We start from the raw sequence: 13,352 nt of genomic DNA, 5'->3' as shown, positions 1-13,352 counted from the left end.
AAACTATTGGACTACTAAACAAAATTAAGAGTTGGTTTTATGAAAAAATCAAGATCGATAAAGCTTTGGTTAAATTTTTTACAAAAAGGAAAGAAACAAATTAAATTACTAGTATCAAAAATGAAAAAGGTAAACATCACCAATGAAGAGAAAATCAAAGTAATAATTAGACCTATTTTGTCCAATTGTATGCCAATAAATCTGATAATTTAAGTGAAATGATGAATAAATATACAAATATGAATTTCCCAGATTAACAGAAGAGGAATAAAGTAACTTAAATAGTCCCACTGGAGAAAAAGAAATTGAACAAGCCACTAATGCACTCCCTAAGAAAAAAATCTCCATGGCCAGATGGATTTGCAAGGGAAGTCTACCAAACATTTAAAGAACAATTAATTCCAATACTATATAAACTATTTTGAAAAAAATAAGAAGAGTCCTATCAAATTCATTTTATCATACAGATATGGTACTGTTACCTAAACCAGGAAGAGCCATTTAAACAGAGAAAGAAAATTATAGGTCATTTCCCTAATGAATATTGATGCAAAAATCATAAATAAAATATTAGCAAAGATAATACATAAACTTATCACCAGGATAATACACTTTGACCCAATGAGATTTATACCAAGAATGCAGGAATGCAAGATAAATTATCAGCATAATTGACTATATTAATAACGAAACAGAAATCAGATGGTTATCTCAATAGAAGCAAAAAAAAAAGCATTTAACAAATTACAACACCTATTTCTATCAAAAACACTAGAAAGCATAGAAATGAAGCTTCCTTAAAATGATACGTAGCAACTATATAAAATCATCAGAAAGCGTTATATGTGATGGGGATAAGCTAGAAACATTTCCAGTAAGATTAGGAGTAAAACAAGGTTACCCCTCATCACCACCATTATTCAATATTTTGCTAGAAATGTCAGCTTTTGCAATAAGAGAGGAAAAATAAATTGAAGGAATTAGAGTAGAATGAGAAAACAAAATTACCATTCTCCACAAATGATATTATGATATATTTAGAGAATAGATTAAAAAGCTATAAAAACAATTACCAACTTTTACAAAGTTGTAAGATTTTAAATAAACCCACATGAATCATTAGCATTTCTATGTTACCAATAAAGCCTACCAGCAAGAGATAGAAAGAGAAATCCTATTTAAAATAATTGTTGATAATATAAAATATTTGGTAGTCTACCTGCCAAGAAAAAGCCAGGAACTACATGAACACAATTACAAAACAATTTTCACATAAATAAAGTTAGAATTAAACAAAAGAATATCAAGTTCTCATGAGTAGAATGAGCTAACATAATAAAAATGACAATTATACCTAAAACAATCTACTTAGTGAGTGTCATATCAATCAAATTGCCAAGAAACCACTTTACAGAGCTAGAAAAAATAATAACAAAATTCGTCTGGAAGAACAAAAGGTCAAGAATTTCAAAGGAATTAATGAAAAAAATTAAAAAGGTAGGTTACCATAACAGTACTAAAACTAGATTATAAAGTGGCAATCATCAAAATCATCTGGTTTTGGCTAAAGAATAGAATAGTGGATCAGTGGAATAGGTTAGATTCACAAGATACAATAGTCAATGACTGTAGTAATCTAGTATTTGATAACCACAAAGACTGCAGCTTTGGGGATAAGAATTCACCTATTTGACTAAAATTGATAAGAAAACTGAAAAATAGTATGAGAGAAACTAGGTATTGACCAACACTTAACACCTTATACCAAGAAAAGATTCATGATGACATAAAGGATGATATCATAAGCAAATTAGGAGAATAAGGTATAGTCTACCTCTAAGATATGTGGAGAAAGAAGGAATTTTTGCCCAAAAAGGATTAGAGAACATTATAAAATTCAAAATGAACAACTTTGATTACATTAAATTTAAAAGGTTTTGCACAAACAAAACCAAGGCAGCCAAGATTAGAAGGGAAACAGAAATCTGGGAGAAGAATTTTACAGCCAATGTTTCTAATAAAGGCCTCATTTCTAAAATATGTAGAGAACTGACTCTTCCTCAATTGATAAATGGTCAAAGGATATGGACAGACAATTTTCAAACAAAGAAATTAAAGTCATTTGTAATCATATAAAAATATGTTCTTACTGTTGATTAGAGAATGCAAATTAGGACAACTCTGAGGTACTACTTCATACATCTCAGATTGACTAAGATGACAGGAAAAGATAATGATTAATGTTGAAGGGGATGTGGGAAGACTAGCATGCTAATGCATTGTTGGTGGAGTTGTGAAATAATCCAATCATTCTGGAGAGCAATTTATCAAAGGAGCATCATTTAGTTTCTTTTGCTTTCTTCAAGATCCAACCCAAAGCCCAGCTTTCCAGGAAGTCTTTCCCAGTCTCCCTACCTGCTCAAATCTTTTTTCGGATCAACTTCCATCTATTCTTTCTATATCTTGTGTATATCTAGTTATTTACTAGATTATTTTGAATTTCATAATGTTATCTAATCCTTCTTTGGCCAAAAATTCCTTCCTTTTCCACATATCTTAGACTATACTTTGTTCTCCTAATTTGCTTATGATATCACCCTTTATGTCATCATTTAGACCTTATCTTGGTATAAGGTGTTAAATACATTTACATCATTATGCTCAAAAGACTATCAAACTGTGCATATTCTTTGATCTAGCAGTGTCTATACAATGTTTGTAACAGGTTTTTTTTGTTTGTTTGTTTTGCTTTGGTTTTTTGTAATGCAAGAAACTGAAAATTGAGTGATGCCCACCCAGTTGGGGAATAGGTGGGTAAATTATGGTATTTGGATGTAATGGAATATTATTGTTCCATAAGAAATGAAGAGGCTGATTTCAGAAAACCCTAAAAACACTTACATGAAATGATGTTGAGTGAAGTGAGCAAAACTGAAAGAACATTGTATGCAGTAACAAGAAGATTATGTGATGATCAGCTGTGATAGACTTGTTTCTTTTCAACAGTGAAGTGATTCAAAGCAATTCCAATAGATTTGTGATGGAAAGTGCCATCCATATCCAAAGAAAACTATGAAGAGTGAATGTGGATCACAGCATATTATTTTCACCTTTTTATTGTTATTGTTATTTTTTGCTTGTTTTTTCCTTTCTTCTTGTGTTTTTTCTCTTTTGATTTGATTTCTTTTTGCTCAGCATGACAAATATGTTTAGAAGAATTGCACACATTTAACCTTTTAACTTTTGTAAGGTTTTTCAAAGATGAATACTGAAAAATATCTTTGCATGTATTTGGAAAAATTAAATATCATCCAAAAAAATTTTTTAAAGAAATAAAGTTCTCTCTTTATTATAAATAAAGAAACTGAGATAAAAACAATTTTCAGTGGCTTGCCCAAGATCACGCATTGTACAGAGCCAGTGTTCATTTCACTATACTTTGTAGTCTACCAGATGCATTGTACTTTAAATATATTCCAAAGGATCAGGTCAGAATGTTCATGTATAACACTTCTTCATCAAATAGTGAGCCCTTGACACAGTCAAGATATGACTAAATAAGATAATCTCTACTCTAATAACTGCACTAAATGTCATATTAGCTATGAATAACATTTCCAAATCCAAGAAAGACCCTTTATTGTAAAAGTGCACATTGTTTGGGCACAGCATTTCCAAATAACTTGTGTTTTTGCGTTCTGTTAGGAGTAGGGGCTTGTCATTTGCTTTGTTCAGAGTATTTCTTAATCATAGTTTCAAGGAGGCTGAACTAATTACTAGTAGCCTCCAGCTGGCTATAGCAGGTCTTCTTGGCATTCTGAGAACAACAAAGGATCACTCAGCAGACACATCAGTTCCCACCCTTTCTCTCTTTCATCCCCCCTTTCCAAAAACCATTCTGCCAGCAAAAAGAAGGCAAATGTAGGAATTAGAAAGGACAAATGAAGATCTTCTCATCAGTGCAGCTGAACAAGACAGCAGGAACAGACGAACAATATTCCCCAAAGAATGTCACAGCCATCCTAATAATCTGATTTGAAGGCTAATGTCTTGTGAGTTTAGAACATACTTTATTTTTTTTGCCAAATTCCCACTTCCTGAAGAACAGCTTCCCAGCTCTCTTTTCTATTCAATTAGAAAATCAAACACATTTTAAAGTTATACTCAATACATCAGAGAATCACAAGCTAGGGAATAGCAATTACATTTCTCTGGAGGCAATGACAGACTACAATTGTGCCTTTCTGACATCTTGATGCAAACTTCTAAATCCTAAATCTTTTGTGGAGGGAATAGCCCAGCCAAAATAGAAAAGCAAGTTTCCTTGGAAATGCTGAGACAAAACTACTTTTTACCTCCAAAATGTTTCAATATACCTTTTGTAGATTAAAAAAGATTTTATTAAAAGCAAAAAGAGCCTAAATCCAGAAGTAGAACAGAACAAGAAACATGAGTGATTAAAGGACATCAAATAAGTACCTTTCCTAGTAACTACAATTCCCACCATTAAGATCACAGCATTGGTTTAAGGCATTCTTGAGGTCATTGATACAATTTAGATATGTTGCTTGTTCAGTCAATCAGCCAACACATATTTACTAAGTACTTATTCTATGTATAAGAACTGCACTTGCTAATTCTAGGAACATAAAGAAAGGCAAAAAATATATATCCTATTCTCAAAAAGTGTATTGTCTAATAGAGGATTCACCATGTAAATAACTAGATATTCACAAGATATAGAAAGAATAGATGCAAGGTGATCTGAAAGAGGAAGATTTGAGCAGGTAGAGAGACTTCCTGGAGAGTTGGACTTTGGGTTGAATCTTGAAGAAAGCAAAAGAAGCTAAAAGCTAAAACTGAAGAGTAAGAGTATTTCAGGAATGATCAGAGGAAAAGCATAGCATTAGCACTAGCCAATACTTAAGAGGTACTTAAAGCTTAGGAAGACTACTAGGTGATTCAGTGATATATTGCTGGGCTTGGAGTTTCAAGGGAATTAATGAAAAAATGCAAATGAAGATGACCTGGCTATGCCAGACCTAAAACTACATTTTAAAGCAGTGGTCATCAAAACCACTTGGTACTGGCTAAGAAATAGAGTAATTGATCAGTGAAATAGGTCAGGTCCACAGGACAAAATAAGTCAATGACTATAATAATCTAGTATTTAATAAACCCCCAAACACCAGCTTTTGGGATAAGAATTCACTATTTGACAAAAACTGCTGAGAAAATTGGAAACTTGTATGGCAAGAAACTAGGCTTCCATTCACACATACCAAGATAAGGTCAAAATGGGTTCATGATTCAGACACAAAGAGTGATATTATAAGCAAATTAGAAAAACAAAAGATAGTTTACCTCTCAGATCTATGGAAAAGGAAGGAATTTGTGGCCAAAGAACTGGAGTTCATAACTGAACACAAAATAGATAATTTTGATTATATTAAGTTAAAAGTTTTTATATAAACAAAACTAATGCAGACAAGATTAGAAGGGAAGCAATAAACTGGGAAAACATTTTTACATTCAAGGGTTCTGATAAAGGCCTCATTTCTAAAATATATAGAAAATTGACTCAAATTTATAAGAATTCACGCTTTTCTCCAATTGACAAATGGTGAAAGCAAAAGAACAGATAATTTTCAGATGAAGAAATTGAAACCATTTCTAGTCATATGAAGAGGCTCTAAATCACTATTGATTAGAGAAATGCAAATTAAGACAACTTTGAGGTACCATTACACACCTCTCAGATTGGCTAAGATGACAGGAAAAAATAATGATGAATGTTAGAGGGGATGTGGGAAAACTGGGACAATGATACATTGTTGGTGGAATTATGAATGGATCCAACCATTTTAGAGAACAGTTTGGAACTATGCCCAAAGGATTATAAAACTGTGCATACCCTTTGATCCAGTAGTGTTTCTATTGGGTTTATATCCCAAAGAGATCTTAAAGAAGGGAAAGGGACCCACATGTGCAAAAATGTTTATGGCAGGCCTTTTTGTAGTGGCAAGAAACTGGAAATTGAGTGGATGTCCATCAGTTGGAGAATGGCTGAATAAGTTATGATATGTGAATATTATAGAATATTATTGTTCTATAAGAAATGATAAGCAAGATGATTTCAGAGAGGCCTGGAGAGACTTAAATGAACTGATGCTGAGTGAAATAAGCAGAATGAGGAGATCATTGTACATGACAACAAGATTATACAACGATCAGTTTGGATGAACATGGCTCTTTTCAGCCATGAGATGATTCAGACCAGTTTCAATGATGTTGTGATAAAGAAAATTATCTACACCCAGAGAGGACTGTGGGAACTGAGAGTGGATCACAACATAGTATTTTTACTCTTTTTATTGTGGTTTCTTTGAATTTTATTTTCTTTCTCATTTTTTTCCCTTTTTATCTGATTTTTCTTATGCAACAGGATAATTGTATACATATGTATGCCTGTATTGTATCTAGCATATGTTTTACCAAGTTTAACATATATTGGATTACTTGCCATCTAAGGGAGGGAGTGGAGGGAAGGAAGGAAAATTGGAACACAAGGTTTTTCAAGGCTCAGTGTTGAACATTTATCCTTGAATATATTTTGAAAATTAAAAAAAAAAAACTTCAATAAAATAAATAAATAATTGGGGGGAAAAAACCCTTCATTTAGCTCCTTGTTATTTGCTATATAGAGGCCATAGGCTGTCTAGCGTCCAGGGAACTCTATAACCTGGTACTACCCTATTTCTAACCTGTTATCATAATACAATATTTCTATCCACATATTCTATGTTTCTTTCATTTTGGACACATTGCTATCCTTGAAATACATGCAGCACTTTTCTGGCTATGTATTTTTGCTCACAATGTTAACTACACAAGATATTCTTATTTCCTCCCTGAAAAACAGAGATAGGGGAGGAAGAAAGGGAGAGAGGGAGAGAAGGAAAAGAAGGAAGGAAAGAAGAAGGGAGGGAAAGAGAGAACTTTCAAATGCTACTTCTTTTGGGAAACCTTCCCTGATTCTTGCCTCACCTCCACATTGGAAAACAAATTTCCCTTTCTCAGGTAAAACTTTATGCTTTTCATATTACCTTATTATAATCTACGTTGCACTATAGTTATATTTATTGTATAATATTACATATTTGTGCATATATACTACTCTCTCTGCTAGTTTTAAAATTCTTTGAGGTTAGAAATATTAATAATCTTTACATCTTCCCCAGCCTAGCATAATTCTTTGTTGATAATGTATTTTGTACATCATGAGATATGCAAATTTAGAGAAACCTCCTTTCTAAATGTTCATATGGACTATTTATACCTAGCCTATGGTAGAGCTTCCCAAGTTCATATTAATCTGATCTTGGCCCCAAAACAGTGATGTCATTTTGGGTCCTTTTTGAGAATAATCAATAACCAACAAGTATCTAATTCATGATTGTTGAATTAATGAATCAAGGAACACAAGGTGTCATTTTTGATGGGAAGGAGAGAAGACAAAGAAGAGTTGTATTCTCTTAGTTCAGAGAGAAAACCCAGACGAGTCAGAAGAGGACACTTTATAGCCAATGGCTATTAGTAGAGGAGTACCTACACACAATACCTAAAGAGGTGAAAAGTCAGGAGAGCAAAATTCATCTTCTGGATATTTTGCTTCTGGCTAATTCAGTAAGGAGATATGGTCACCATCAGGAAACAGAAACAGACTCTTGAAGCAAAGTTTTGTGATAGACGGCATACATATCTTTGTCCAAAAGTGGTAGAAGTATTGGATTTTTCCAGTGAAATGGAGGCAGAAGCACATATGTATTCTCTGAACCACACAGAAATTATGGAAAGGAGAGTGATATAGTGAATTTCTTAGGGGTGGAAGTTCCTGAACTTCAGCTTTCTGGAAATCCCAGGCTGATCCCCAGCCTGATCCTTATTTAGAAGTAGTATTTCCTGGACAGCAGAATGGAGGCATTCTGCTCTCTAAATAGAATAGCAAGAGCCAGCCTTAAAAATTCCCTCCCAACATCCACAATTGCAAAAGGTCTAGAATCTATCCTTCTATATACATTTTTAGAAATCAAAGTAAAGTGAAATCAGAACCACAGATTTGAAGCACAAAGTTCTTAGCCTTGAAACTGGTTCAAAGAGGAATTAGTCCTCTGGATGGCAACCAAGGATTTCGCTTTGATTCTCTTCTTTCTACTATATTCCTCAGGCTCCTACATCTATCAAATGAACAATGCACCTTTAAAGAACATTTTGTTTGTGTCTCAGTAATTCATGTATGGCAAAAGTTTTGGAGATCAGATAAAAGCCATTCAAGGAATATAATAATATTATACACAATATAATATAATATAATCATAATAAATACTGTTTCCAGGAGAAGAAAAGATGGAGAAAATACCTCTTAATGATAGATATGGCTCTGCATAAAAGCCAGCTTTCATGATTTTACTCTATGTATTAAATGGCCTTCATTGTTTTGGTTAAAAGAAGTCAATTAATCACTGAAGGTGTAATCTAATGATAATTAATAATCAGAGATGGCAAAATATCCAATAAGAGTTCATGAAATGCACTCAGACAATAAAGGATGAATCTTGTTTTGTAGCTGCCATTGACAAAGTCGATTATTCAGGAACCATCTCTATTTACAACTTAGCTACAGAAAAAGATTTTTGACAGGGAAAGAAGTGAGAAAAAAAGTTATATTTACTTTGGCTTGCTTTGAATTTGTATTTCTAAACTGACTACAGCATGTCATGTGGGCAAATATGCAAAATATTAGTTGAAAGGAGAGAATACAAAGTCTCTTGTGGTCATTAATTGAGTACTCATAGATCACTGCATTGAATTATGGATCAGAGAAGACTAAAAAGTCACATAGTACACAGATTTGCTTTAGTCTAGGTATGATCTGCTCATAGATAGTTGGAAGAGCTGAGAAAGGGATGTCTGTGCCAAACAGGAACTCTACTTTATAATAATTTTGCAGGTGGATTAGGAAAATTTTAATTATTAAAAATAGTTTTGCAAGTTCATGAGGTGTCAAAGGTTTTGATCTTATCTGATTTCTTTAGAATAATTTTAAAATATCACAGAACTCTAAAGATTTGTAAGGAATATTACAAGGTCCATTAATCTATCCTCCCACCTAGTCCTGGAATTCTCTCTACAATTTTCCTGATAGCTTTCCTGATAACTTCAACTTGGATACTTCTAATTATGAAGTGGGGCTCAGTACTAGAAAATGCACCCCATTATGAAAATTTGTTTAAAAAGAACTGAAATTTACTTCTCTGTTTCATTTCACTAACATGATTCATTAGAGAGTACCCTCTCTAATCTCTCTTCTTCATGATGGTCATGGAACTATTTGAAGATAGCTATCTTCTTATTTTCTGTTCTCCAAACTAAACTACTGTATGTTTGTTTTTATTCCAAGACATGTTTACCAGATGTATCACTCTTGTGATTATTATTTGGATGATCTCATTTGAAATTGTTTCTTTCTGATATGTTGCCTTAGAATTGGACATGACAATTCAGATATCCAATCTAATGGCAAGATTATTATTTCTTTTGATACACACATTAGACTTTTTTCAAAACTATCTAAAGTTGTATTGGATTTTTAGCTGCCACATCACACAGTTAATTCAAATTGCACTCATCATTGATTAAAACTTCATGTGTTTTGTCACATGAATTATTTTTACAGTTGATCTCCTCCATTTTATACTTGTATAACTACTATTGTTCTTTTACCTAAATGCAAGTCTTTACATTTATCCTTGTTATTCTAGGATTGTTCATTCTAGTTTTCTTACTTTTTCTTACCTTTCTAGTTTATCTATCATTCTATGCAGTTGAGAACTTTTATTGAATTTTGATTCTATCAATCGCTGTATTAATTATCCCATGCAGATTTGTGTCAACTACAAATTTTAAAATCCTGCTTTCTGAATCTTCATGGAAGCCATTGATTATAAATGTTAAACAGAAGATGATCAAATGCAGCTTTATGACATTTGTCTAGAGACATCTTTACATATTGACATAGGGGGTCACAAAAAATTTGGCAACAGTAAAGGTTATCAAATATTCCACCAAAATTTAATTCTTTATGTAAAAATGAACAAACATCCATTTCATTAATATGAAAATTTTCTTTTGTTTTTAATAATTGATCACATAGGTATACCAAAGAATTTTTAAAATAACAATCTTTATGATTTATGATCAGCAAATATTTTATTTAATTGATATCTATTTTATTTATCTATCTACTCAGGGTTATGTAAACATTTCTTGGACAAAAAGGTAACAAATGGGAAAAGTTTTAAAAGCCCTGCATTAATCAATCTCCTCATATAATTGTTTTTTGCAATTATTTTGCAAGATTGTACAAACCAACCTTATTCCACTATCATCTAACTTGCCTTTTCCATCTTGTCCAAAAGGATATTAAAAATTATCAAATACCTTGCTGAAATTTAAGATACACTATTTCTAAAGAATAAATTAAGTAAGCTTATTTTTAAAGAAAATTAGCAAGATTGGTTTGTCATAACCTGTGCAAAGACCATTTGTTTAATAATTAATTTAAAATTGTTGTCATCAAACTGTCTGTATCCCAGAATTTAAATTTTTCTCCCTTTGGAAAATCAGGATATTTTGCTCAATTGTTGTCCTCTGACACCTTATTCACTTGCCATAATTTCTCAAAGATTACTGATAGCAGATTTCTTTTATTGTTTGTCTGTGCCTAGATATGTGAACTAAATCAAATCAGCTAGAATTTTTCTTATCACCCTTTCACTTATATTGGTTTTCAATTTTCTTTTAATATGTTTTTCTAATCATTTCATTTTAGCCTCATTTTCTTTTATAGAGAAGATATAAATAAAAGCAAATTGAATGGTGATTCTATATTTCTCTCTGTCACCTATTTAATTTATGCTATCCATGCCAAGGAATGCACATATCCCTTCCTCATGCTTGGCTCCAAGCTCTTTCTATTGTCTTTACCATTTTTCATTTTGGAATATAATGTAATTACTACTATTCTTATAGGTTTGTTCCATTTATACATATCCTTGTTTATATGTCCTACTTCCATCTCTTTCCATATTCTTTTAAAAATATCATACAACTTTCAGGCACTTGCACATATTAATTGCTTTCTACCAAATTTTGTACTTTAATGATAAAAACCTTAACACTATTCTAGGGCACACATATATAAACCACCCCTGGTGATTGATGGTCCCAACTTTTCAGTATCTGCATGCCTGATCAAGGAGCCTTTCACAAGGTTGTTAGCATTATTCAAAACCATTTATATCTGGTTAAGTTACAACCCAGGTGAAGTCAGAGAGATAAAAGCAAGGTTCAGGATTACTGACCTCAATATCTCTTCAAGTTTAGTTTTAGTGACTAAGAAGAATTCTTGAAACAAATTATAGAGGATTTTGAGGTAGAACAAAAGATGGTACTGAATATGTGGATTCACAGTTACCATAAGAAATGGCATGTTTATGAGGTACTGACATGTTTATGAAACACATTCTCTTAAGTACAAAAAAGACCTTGAATTTCCCAAGATTTTTAGCCATTTTTCAGAAATTTGGTCAATATATCTATGATTAAGAAGGCAGGGTCATCCTCACATGATCCTACTGGTCATTTCCTTTGCTATCATTTAAGGAATTAAAAGTACTCCTCTTCAGATTTAAATTGACCTTTAGAACTCAATCTTACCCTTCATTCCTGTTTAATACTCATCTCCATTTTAGGTTATCCAAATCATTAGCCTCTCAGCTAAGTGTGGAATGCAAGAACAACTTCATTGCAATGAGAGTAACATCTTGATATGAGCTATTTAAAGATAGATAAAGATACACAGTATCTGTGTACAGTACAGGTTAATGCATATCTCACTTCTGAGATTCTACCATTCTACCTTTCTACCATTACTCCCTCAAATCAAACAAGCTATCTTTTTAGTCCTTGAATACAGAATTATTCTTATGTATGGCAACCTTTTGCAATAGGATTTCAGTGACTCTAAAATAACTGACTGTCCCTTCCAAAAAATGCCTCCCAGACAATGTCTAAAATCTCATCATTTGAGTTTTCTACATTCATCTTAAGGCTTTTAAGAGTTATTAAACAGGGAAGATTCTGGGAAGATCATAGAGTAGGTTGGTAAGTTTCAATATCCAGCAAAATTATCTAATATATTGAATGAAAAATGGATATTGCAGATTTTCAGTTGTTTCTATCAACCAAACCCAAACTCAATAGAAAATTTAACATATAAGACCCAGTATCAAAGATCATTTTTAAGGAACTCAGCATGGACAAATTATTTATTTATTTTTTACTGGGAAATGTATACCATATGTTTAAGATGAACATCAACAATAGGGTAGCCCAAAACAAAGATTGGGGCAAAGTTAAGGTAAAAATAATAATTAAGTTATACAAATGAGGTGCAGAAGAATAGACACAGAGGCATTAGAGGGGGAAAGGAGGGATTGTAGTTCTGAAAACTTACTCACATAGAGAATGGGTCAAACAGGCAATACTACATATTCACCACATACTCACCCTCCAAAATCTATAAAGAAATAAGAGAGGAGAAATGGGTGGATGGGGAAGCAAAGGGTGAGGGAAGAAGACAAGGAAAGGGTCTATGGGTGGGGAGAGGATAAATAATAGCAAGACAGGTTAAGGAGCAGAATTAAAGCAAAGAGTTGGCAGGAACAGGAAAGGGGTGAGTGTTGGGGGGGGGAATGTATGTATGTATGTGCATGTATATATCTACATATTCCTAGATAAATATGTCCTTTCTTAACTATAACCTTCTGGGGATGGAGGAATGAAAGGAGGAAAAAAGAATAAAGTAAAAAAGGTGTGCAACAGAAAACAAAAGAACATATTACAAAGAAGTAAAGATAGCCATGAATATAATTTCTTCTACTAATATATATGTATGTATGTATGTATGTATGTATATATTTTTTTCTTGAACTGGTATTTGTTTTTATATACTTTGAATCCTCCCTGATGTTCTGCTGGGCACACGGCAATGTTCTCTTTTGTTTTGTTTTGTATTCCTTTTCTGTTTTTCTTTTTTCTTCTGTTTTTTTTAAATAAAATAAATTTTTAAAAAGAAAAAAATTATTAAGAACATCACAGAGGGTTATATAGATCAATATTTACTATATTAAAATTTTTAAGTAAAATTAAAAATTAAAAAAATTAAAATTAAAAAATAAAAAATTAAATTAAAATTGAAAAAATCTATTATTTAAAAATATTTATTCATT

Source organism: Antechinus flavipes, chromosome 3 (genome assembly GCF_016432865.1).
Source record: "Antechinus flavipes isolate AdamAnt ecotype Samford, QLD, Australia chromosome 3, AdamAnt_v2, whole genome shotgun sequence".
NCBI lineage: Eukaryota > Metazoa > Chordata > Mammalia > Dasyuromorphia > Dasyuridae > Antechinus > Antechinus flavipes.
The sequence above is the reverse complement of the archived record's forward strand: the minus strand, read 5'-3'. Positions refer to the sequence as shown.